At 46.5% G+C, this 7753-nt stretch overlaps 1 pseudogene; it reads right to left on the bottom strand.

The window, feature by feature from the left end:
• Nucleotides 1-7290: 7290 nt before the first annotated feature.
• LOC126528671 (U2 spliceosomal RNA) lies at nucleotides 7291-7466 on the bottom strand (annotated as a pseudogene).
• Between the last annotated feature and the right edge of the window lie 287 nt (nucleotides 7467-7753).

The following is a 7753-nucleotide window of genomic DNA, read 5'->3' as shown; positions in this document are numbered from 1 at the left end:
CTTAAGGGCCTCTGGTATAGTACCATTAAATCACGTGTTAAACTTTGTCAACGTGTGTCGTGTCGCGGACATTTCGGCATTACGAAAATTGGCGAAGACCAGGTAGGTATCCCGAACTTAATGGTTGGGGGCTTAAAAGTAAGGGCCACCTGAAAAATCATGTCGTTTCAATAGTTCCATTCCGTGTTGGCACCTTATCACATTGGCGAACCATTCTGAAACTTGAGTCTATTCGCAAACATGCGCCTTGTGTAGTTCTTAGTATAATCGTGCCGGAAAATGCTTTACGCAATAAATCTGTTAGCGCTTCTCATGACATCCCATCGTGTGTCACGCAGGCATACTATGTGGGGGTACGTGCATAACCTTGCATATATATTTATCTAATATGTCAACGATGGCTTGACTACTCTCGGAAATGTACGTATATCGACACGCAAGACGAGGGCCACAAATTTACTCGCGCACTATACAGGCCGATTTCGCCAACTTTTGGGTGCTACAGCCATTCTATCGTTGTATTTAGAGCTATAATAACGAGATACTAGAATAACAAAAAACGCTTTACGGCAAATCGACATGAACTTAAGTACTGTCGTTCTTGTACGACAAAACGAATTTTATTATTATATCTCTTCTCTCGACCTGAGCGTGCGCACAAGCAGTTTTTATATAAAAAATATTTCCATGTACACTACTCAACTGTCCTTACTAATGGATCAATAATCTTGTCTCTGTGTATTCTTTATCAGCCTAGATGAACGAGCTCCCTATAAATGGAACTGAGTCCACCAGCGGCAGCGCCACATCAGGGGGCGACTTGGGAATCCTTCCCTGGGCCTTATGTGCTTTTTATATACCGAAATGATATTGTGCACAATCTTTAGAGCAATGCGAGACAGTACACAGCTTACTGCGCGGTTTACGTAGTGATCCAAGATGGGCGAGACGTAGTAAAGCGAAGTTTTCTTTGTGGACCCTCTCGGACTTTTCTGACCGTGGCTGCAGGATGGTGCCACTGTCTTGCCGAATATCTCATACTTAAAAAAAAAAAGAAAAAGATTGAAGTACGTGCCCGATGGCGGAATCGACCTTCGAACTGCAGCCAGATACTCCATTAGGCCAGAACCACTTTTTTTTTTTATCGCTTGTAAAGCAAAATTATATTTCACAAAGCAAGTATCGATACACTACTTGCATGCAAAAGGTAGTGTTCACATCAAAACTGCTTGCAGTTTCCCAGATTCATCCAGCAACGCCACCCAGTCGGGTGGCCAAGACCGTTCGTGTACTTGTATTGGGCCAATGCTCTAACTAGCTTTTCGAGAGGATCAACGAGTGTGATCACGTGGCGCGGCAAGAGTACGTGACTGCTCAGGACCGCGCGCCCTTTTCCTTTGCGCCAGAGACGCAAGAATGAAATGGGAAATGTTTGGAACATTTAAATTACCGGCTTCACGAACGCTTTGCTTCAGACAGATTCCAAGATGTGCGTTGGATCTCCATAATTTCTCTTTTTTTTTTTTTTTTGCCTGTCTTTGACATAGATAGCATCCGAAGGTGTTGTGCGAAATGGAATGTGTGCCTGTTCGTACACATTTTCTCGTAAGCGGTCTGCAATGAAATCAAATTACTGCTTAATATAATCGGCCGCTCATAAATGTCTCTACGACACTTTGGTCTATATTTCTCGGAGAATCTAATCGGCGTGAAAGATCTCGAGCGCATCGTATCCACTGCTTTTAACAAGCAAAATTTTCGTAAACGTTATGGTCATAAAGCACCAAGTGCTAAAACGCTGCTTCGTGCACTAATTCTGGAATATTACTTCCTTTTTGAGGATCCTCGAACCTAACTGCCTCTTAACAATAGATTAGCATTCGTGTAGAGCGTAAGTTCCTGCTCCCGATCACTGGCACATTTCATAACTGAACTTTCCCTAGTATTCTACTTGGCGACTACACAAAGATGCAAACGTGCAAATTTTCAAAGCTTCGAAACCACATAGAAATATGTACGAGATATTGACGTAATAGATCTGCGGAATCTCGCAAGGTAGAGAAAAGTAATTAACAAAGGCATAATGAGACAACATAGCTAAGTGCTACAAAGGAAAACCATACGGGTTCCTCGAAAGAAATTCGACTTCGACTGCTTTCTGCTAGTCGCCTGGTTAGCTGAGATGGAAGAGCGGCTGCCACGGCAAGGCGGTGGTCCCGGGTTTGAGCCCCGCACATGGACGATTTTTCCTTCAAGTGCGAAGCTTTTCTTTCGAGGAACCCGTATAGGTTTCCTTTTTAGCACTTAGGTACGTTTTGGTGGTTGTCTCATTATCCCTTAATGTACGAGAGATATTCAAATAATTATTTTCTCACGCAACGCACGACATGCGATGTTGAGGAGAAATAGCACCCGAAAGAAATATTTAAATTTGGACAGTGGCAGTATCCTCCAGGCTTCCCTATCCGCACAGTTCTTCTCAGTAATGTTCTTCCTTTGGTCCGCTTTGACCGTGCAAGCCGGTCAGCTTACAAACCTCCCTCTGCCTTTGTATCTACGCATCTCGACGCCGGTTCAACGGTGCTCGCACCTGCATAGCTAAGACGCATTCTCCCCATTCGGCCTTCTTCTCCAGAATAAAACATAACCTCTTCAGGAAACGGCCGCATCAGTATTTTCGTCCGTTTTATTTGGCTGTTTCCCTGGGTTGGCGTTCTACGTTTTCTCTTCGGATATATATAAGAAACGTAGTCACCCGAACCCTGCCTTTATACCTCGTGGTCCTCCTCCTCTTCTACAGACCCTCATTCCATCCACCATTACATATAACAATACAAGTGTTAAGTCTAATACGCACACTTAAATACCCAAAATTACAAAGATTTATTGGGCTTTACGTGCCAAAATCACATTCTGATTATCAGGCACGCCGTAGTGGGGGACTCCGGAATAGTGTGGGCTACCTGTGGCCCTTTAACGCGCACCTAAATCGATGGGTGCGTGTTTCGCATTACGTCCCCATCGAAATATGGCCGCCGTAGCCGGGATTCGACTCCGCAACCTCGTGCTTAGCAGCCCAACGCCAGAGCCACGAAGCAAAAGTGGACGGGAATGCGTAATGCGAAGACGTGGGTTTATTTTCCACCTACGGCCAGTTGGTTTTGCATCCAGTTTCCACGTAAAATTGCATTAAATTCTAGGGTTTTGCGCACGGAAAAGAAGGTATAAATATGAGGCCCGCCGTTGTGAGGAACTCCACAATAATTTTGACAACCCGGGTTTTTTTAATGTGCACGCAATGTGTTGTACAAGGGCGTCCTTGCATTTCGCCTTCATTGAAACGCGGCCGCCGCCACCGGGATTCGATCCCGCACCCTCGCGCTTAGCAGCACAACTATACACAGACACTACGGCTCCGCGGTGGGTCACTTTCATTTTCATTTACTTATGATTTCTGCATTTCAATTAAAGAAACAAGTAATATTCCCTATTCCCCCTATGCTTTCCTCGTTGTCTTTGCCAGTTGGCTTTATGTGTTTTGCTAAGTAGACATTGCTTCACTACTGCTCAACTTTAATTTCGCCATCGGGGCATGTGCCCTAAAGTGAATAATGAGAATCCTTAATTGGTACTTTTTCTTAATTAACCGGACCTCTTGACAATGCGATGTGTGGCGCTAATGCCCGCCTATTCAGTTTATCCAGCTCAGCAAGCCGAAATACGGGTTAAGTGCAGCTGATGTTTAATAAAATCATTTCTCAAAAAAAAAAAAAAACATGGAAAGAAAGAAGCCCACAAAGTACCCATCTTCGCGCGCTGCAGTAATCTCATGGTCTGCATTTTCGCTGTCGTACAAAACGTGTACGCCAAAACTTCCGAGCTTTGTGCCGTTTATAGGTCAGTACACATTGGGCGGTCCGTTAAAGGGCGTGTAAAAAAGCGCCCCCTGTCACCCCCGACGCTCCGTCCAACCTCCTCATTAGCGGCAGCGAAGCGCGAAGTCGGTCAGCAGCTGTTGCCGCACTTTCGCCGTACATGACGCCAATAGCGGGACCATAACTGGGAGTGAACCAGGAGTAGGGGCAGGGACAGGGAGGGGTGAGGGGAGGCGAAGAAGGGGCTCAGTGGTTCCGTGCATCATTGCTCCACCTGCCGTTTTTCCCACACTTGAGAGTACACCTGCGGGCTAGCGTCATGCCCAGCCAGCCAGCGCCGACGTTCTGCACATAGACTCTATATGCTCTTAATGGCGGCAGATTGGAGAAGCCTTAACGGAGAAGACCGGAGAATTTGTAACGCTCAAGAAATCTGTAATAAGGGAAGAGAGAGAGAGGATGATGCAGCGTAGGAAGCAATGTAACATAAAACGCTGTAGACCTACTCCAACATGAAGACTATAGAAAAAGCAATTATTGTGGCCTTTAGTAAGTGTGCGGGATAAGCTTTGGCACGTACTGATACCGAATCGATATTGAACACATACATAAGGAACAAGACCGAGAGCACGTCTGCAGTAAGTGCCCACGACATTTGGTTTCTGCTTTTCGTTATGTGGATTACACCATCTTGCGGTTTGCGAGCGGAGTTTTCTTCGATTACATCTTTTCCATAGATGCACCGTTTAAGATCGTAAGACCAAGAGCTTCACGAGTTTTGTTTCGGGAGCTCTAATACATCGCCAAGTAGAGTGGCTTCCTTTCACAGCTCGCGCAAAAGAGCCAATCGCGATTGAAAACTGTCTTCCCTATCGGGATAGCGATTGAAAGTGTCCCGTGTGACTGCAGTATAAAGAATTTCGCGCGGTCTTTCTGAAGTGACATGCAATCGGGATCTTTGCACTTGTTGCACAGGCCCTCGAGGTCTCGATCGAGCCAGACTGTGACCGTATTTCTCGACTGTCGTTGGCCTTGTCGCGCGAGCTGCGGTAGAGAGTCGATTGAGATCGGTAAATTGGATTCTGATCATGTTTAGTCGTGATCGAAAATATCCCGTGTGACCGCAGCATAAGCTGACAACTATCACCTACACCTTAATGAATTTCGACAACGCTGACGTTGAATGTCGAAGATGGGACGGTAGCTGTGAATGTTTTCAGCGGTCTGTACAGATATCTAACAGTTAGCCATCATTAGAAATATTTTTTTTTGTAAAAACAAGTACGGCTCTTCCTTCGCATACCATTTCTGTTTTCTTCTGTTTTGCGTCTCACACTTTTTTTGTAGTTTAACTAAAATTTTGCGTTCATGCTATTTTCTATCATGCCATAGACAACATTTCAAGGTAACACTGTTATATGGCATAGTGGACTTTTTTATGCAAGTAACTTTTTACCATTTTGATCTTGCCTTGGGGTATGCATGCTGGCGATTGCAAGCCCGTGACGCATTACGGCTAACAACCGACAATTGCTCATCTCCAAGATAAAACCGGCCCGGCGTTTTGAAATATAAAGCGAAACTCTTGGGCACTGTTCACGTTTTACAATGAATTAGTTAGGGCTCCGCGTTTTCATGTGTGGAGCACACAGCTTCGTCATCAGATTAGGGAAAACCCGGTAACGAAGGCATCCTCTGGAAAACGACATCTTGCCCCTTCCTGATTTTGACACAGTAGAGAGAGAGAGAGAGAAAAAACAAGAGGTGAAAGGTAGATACGTTAACCAGGTTAGGTGTCCGGTTGGCTACTCTGCACAGGCCGATGCGGCGAGGGCAGGAAAGATGAGAAATCAAGAGAAGATAAAAAAGAAAACAGGTCAGTTCGCATACACTAATTTTTTTATTAGCGCCGTGTGTTCTGAAAAGCACATTAGTGCTTTTAAAGCAGTACGGGCCTACGTTGAAACCGTAGATTTCTGCATAGTGGGTCGCATCAACTGTCCGTTATTAACTTGAAACAATGTGGTCTGCCCGTTCCGCACAGCTGGTTTGTAATTGCTGATGGCTGTTCATTATTGGCACGGTGGTTTCTTCAGGGCGTAAACACATTGCAATGCTGTTTTCTGCGGGGCATAACGGCGGGAAGGGTGACAAGTTACGCTTGCTTGCACGGACATATATGCTGGTAAACTCGCACGCACGGAACCAGACTTGCACGACCCGTACCGTCGCACGTGCAAATGCAAGCAAATCACGCCTTGTGAAACCCCATTAGTGCGAGTTTAACTTCCACATCTTCTACAATATAGAAATACGTTATAAGGTAACCCACGCCACAAGTGCCAAAACAAAATAGCGTTTAGGACCGCAAATGTGAAGCTCAGCAGGAGCTGTAAACCGCATCTTCCATTTTCGTGTAAAAGGTGCCATCGAAGACAAGCTGCGCGATTGGGTTGCGTGCCGTCGCATTCATGGAGTGTGCGTACTACATTCGTCCGATACTGCAGAACTTCGGGAATCTATGAACCAGCGGACTCTTTGGACTTGAAAACCGGGCTAGGGTTGCTCTACACAGACACAACTGTTTCCGTGCTTGCCGTTGGGCAGTGCGAAATTGACTAGGGCACGGGATCAAGGAGACGTGAGTGCTTCATTTGGCGTGCTTGTCAATTTCGCACCGCTTGCTGCGATGAAATCGTACCGTGCCACTAGCCCGATCGAACTGGCCATAGTCCCGCGATTGTGGCGTGGTCCTAAACATATACGGGAGCCGCGTTTACATATGGGCGACAAGAGTGTGTCGCATTTAATGGCGCGTATCGTTAAAACTATACGCCACAGCGTTTACGCGGTGCGCGTCACCATCCGTCCGAAACGGGTGGGAACTTCCCCAGCCTTCTCACCTTTCCCTCTCTCCAACGATGCGATATACACCAGCGCTCACGTGCGCCGCGTGAGTCGACTTACCCCTGTCAATCTAACCTCTGCTGCCGCATTAATGCGACGCGCCTTCCTAGCGCATTGCGGCCATGTATAAAGATATACGGCAGTAAACGAGAAGCCACCAGACGCGGCTATTATCAGGTGCCAGGCCTATCTTGTTTTTTTTATTGTTTTTTTTTCTTGTTATTGATGGCAACCGTTTCGCAACGAATTCTCACTTGTTACCGATTTGACGCTCTGCGAAAGAGGCACCGCGCCCGTGCTATGTCCGAAAATATTGAATGTTGTCGCGGCTCCTGCAGCGAGTCTTGCCTAATCATATGATGGGGCGCGCGACCACAAATTCTGTTACACATTGTCGCACGCAAGCGGACGAGAGCAGTTATTCTGGAATGTGTTCTGATACATAACGCAGCCCAACGTTTTTACAGCGATATGGCTAGTTTCCGTCGGATCGATATCCGTAGACCAAAAACCGTAGGCCGATCCCGAAGATAGTACAATACCGGGCCGACCCGCGGCGCAGGTGAAGAAGGCTTCATGCACTCCGCTAACTTGCAAAAATAAGTTCGATATATTTGGTCCAAATACAACTAATCTCCGATATTAAGCTGACAAGGATAGATACTAAACTTTGACCCGCGTTTTTCGCACCGCGACCTCTCTTTGTCGGCGTTCCAAGCGCTTGCGCGTCTCCTTTCCTTTCCTTCCGCTGTCCCGTGCTGGCGGTGTCGTCGAAATGTCATGTGTGTCTAGTTTCCTCTGGCTCCTCGGGGCGGCGGTATCCTCGAACACGCGATTGAACGGTAAATGAGTCCGTACCTATGTTCAAAATTCTGTGGCCCATCTGTGCCGTATGCTAAACAGCTTCGCCGGTCATCCACCACCCTCACAGAGTGGAATTGCTCACGATTATTTGGGCTACAGATACTGCT

The sequence above is a fragment of the Dermacentor andersoni genome, chromosome 9 (assembly GCF_023375885.2).
Source record: "Dermacentor andersoni chromosome 9, qqDerAnde1_hic_scaffold, whole genome shotgun sequence".
NCBI lineage: Eukaryota > Metazoa > Arthropoda > Arachnida > Ixodida > Ixodidae > Dermacentor > Dermacentor andersoni.
Note: the sequence above shows the minus strand (reverse complement) of the source record. Positions and strands in the feature narration are given on the sequence as shown.